General features: G+C 41.3%; 1 protein-coding gene across 1 annotated transcript in view; it reads left to right on the top strand.

Moving 5' to 3' along the window:
* Positions 1-3,018, top strand: part of LOC106870267 (solute carrier family 35 member F6-like) — a 457,970-nt gene that overhangs the window by 5,233 nt on the left and 449,719 nt on the right. The window lies entirely within an intron of this gene.

Below are 3,018 nucleotides of genomic sequence, written 5' to 3'. Positions count from 1 at the left end.
AAACAAACACACACATACACAGCTGATGGATGTGTATGTATACGCTTGCATATATAGTTATAAGAGTAATCAGGTACGTGTACGAATGTGTGTATATATATATATATATATATATATATATATGATATATATGTGTGTTTGTATGTGTGTGTGCGTGTGTGCTTATACATGCTTAAATACACTCGTTCCTATTTAGCTAGTGTGTTCATACCAATTCGTTCAGTCGATTCTTCGTGAAGAGATGTTATTAATCAATGTTTATGTTGTAGATTTAAATTTGTTAAAATATCAATAAATAATTTTTTTTTTTTGCTTCGCTTTTGAATTTTTTATTCGTTTATTTTATTTATTTCATTTATTGTATTCTATCTTATTTTAATTTATTTATCTCTCTATATATTCCGTAATTTCTGCTCGTCCACCCCGCCCGCTTCCATTTTACAAGCTGGTCTTCTCGTTGTTGCTGTTGTTATGGTTGGAAATTGTGATGGTTGCTGGGGTCAGTTTATTGCTAATGTTGTTGTTGTTGTTGTTTGTGGTGCTGGAGTGGATGGTGTTGATGTTGTTTTGAGTGTTGTTCCTGGTGTTTTCAATATGTCTGATAATGTTTACGTTCTGAGTTCAAATTCCGCCGAGGTCGACTTTGCCTTTCGTCCTTTCGAGGTCGATAAAATAAGTACCAGTTACGCACTGGAGTCGATATAATCGACTTAACCCCTTTGTCTGTCCTTGTTTGTCCCGTCTATGTTTAGCCTCCAATGGACAATAAAGAAATAGATATTTCTAATAATGTTTTCGTTCTGAGTTCAAATTCCGCCGAGGTCGACTTTGCCTTTTGTTCTTTCGGGGTTAGTAAATTAAGTACCAGTTGGACACTGGATTCGATGTAATCGACTTAAGCACCCCGCCCACCATCGTCACCAAAATTACTGGCCTTGTGCCAAAATTTGAAAGTGATATTTTTGATAATGCTGGTGTTGTTGATAGTCGAGATGGTGTTGTGAGGGTACGTCGTGCAGTGGTTAGGGTATTCGGTTTCTTTTCTACTCTAGGCACTAGGGCCAAAATTTGGGGGGAAGGGGCCAGTCGATTAGATCGACCCCAGTACGCAACTGGTACTTAATTTATCGATCCCAAAAGAATGGAAAGCAAAATCGGCCTCGGCGGAATTTGAACTCAGAACGTAAAGACAGACGAAATACCTCCAAGCATTTCGCCCGGCGTGCAAACATTTCTGCCAGCTCGCCGTATTAGGGTATTCGGGTTACGATCGCATGGTCATGAGTTCAATTCCCAGCGACGCGTTGTGTCCTTGAGCAAGACACTTTATTTCACGATGCTCCAGTCCACTCAACTGACAAAAATGAGAAGTACCTGATTCTCAAAGGGGTCAGCCTTGTCACGCAGGATCTCGCCGAGAACCACATTAAGGGTACGCGTGTCTGAGGTGTGCTCAGCCACACGTACGTCAATGCTCCCTAGCACGAGCAGGCTATTCCGTTGGTCGGATCAACTGGAACCAGTGATGGAGTTACTATTCCTGTTGTTGTTATTGGTACTGTTTGTTGTTGTAGTTAAGGTTGTTGTTCGTCTCATTGCCGATTGTCATCATTGTTAATGATAGTGGTATTCTTATGAGTGATGTTCGATATGTGGTGGTGGGATGGGGGTGGGGTGGATGGCGAGTGTTGACGTTGTTGTTTATGGTGATGATGATGGTGGAGTCACTGTTTTGTGGATGTTCTTTTCTTCTTTTCTTCTTTTCTTCCTTTACTTATTTCAGTCATTTGACTGCGGCCATGCTGGTGCACCGTTCATGTTTTTTTTTTGTATTTATGGAGACGAATGCTGACGGAATCACCGTTTTATCCTCCGTCGTTTACTTGTTTCAGTCATTAGACTGCGACCATGCTGGGGCAGTGCATTTTAAGTCGAATGAATCGACACCCAATATTTATTCTCTTTTTGTAAGCCTGGTTCATATTCTATCGGTTTCCTTTGCCGAACTGCTAAGTTACGTGGACGTAAACACACCAACACCGGTTGTCAAGCGCTGGTGAGGAACACACACACACACACACACACACACACACACACACACACACACACACACACACACACACACAGACATAACAGGCTTCCGCACAGTTTCTGCAAACCAAATTCACTCACAAAGTATTGCAGGACCTGGGGCTGTAGTAGAAGCCAATCGGCCCAATGTGCCGGAGAGTGGTACTGAACTTTAAACCACACGGTTGCAAACGCGAACTTCTTAACCACACAAGATAATAAATAAATGCGCCCTTTTAAAGCCTAGCCAGGCTCATGGGCCCGGTTTCCCGGTTTCAATGGCGTATGTGTTCCCCAGCTGGACGGGACGCCAGTCCATGGCAGCGTTACTCATTTTTGCCAGCTGAGTGGACTGGAGCTACGTGAAATGAAGTGTTTTGCTCAAGAACACCACGCATCGCCCGGTCCAGGAATCGAAACCACAATCTTACGATCATGATGCTGACACCCTAACCACTAAGCCACGCGCCTCCACCTTAACCACACAACCACACTTATACTCATTGCTAGTTATTATTGTTGATATTATTGTTGTTGCTGTTGTTGTTTTTATTGTTCCTTGTGCTGTTGTTGTCGCTGATATTGCTGTCAGTGTTGTTGTGGTCGGTGCTGGCGTTGGTTCAGTATTGTTATAGTTGTCACATTATCCTCAGCTCTCACTGATCAAACAGACGAATCGTCAAAGGTACTCCAGCCACGAGCACCCCGTCGGCTGTAGGATACCAAGAACTATATTATCCAACGTGCTTATTATTATTATTATTATTATTATTATTATTATTATTATTATTATTATTATTATTATTATTGTTATTATTATTATTATTATTATTATTATTATTATTATTATTATTCAGTAGTTTTATTTTTATAACGTGCTTTCATTTCACTACCGAGCGCAGCTCTGTGTGCCTTGGGTATGTGCTGTGGTTTGCTGTGATGCTCTTA

The sequence above is a fragment of the Octopus bimaculoides genome, chromosome 7, assembly GCF_001194135.2.
Source record: "Octopus bimaculoides isolate UCB-OBI-ISO-001 chromosome 7, ASM119413v2, whole genome shotgun sequence".
Classification (NCBI taxonomy): domain Eukaryota; kingdom Metazoa; phylum Mollusca; class Cephalopoda; order Octopoda; family Octopodidae; genus Octopus; species Octopus bimaculoides.
Note: the sequence above shows the minus strand (reverse complement) of the source record. Positions and strands in the feature narration are given on the sequence as shown.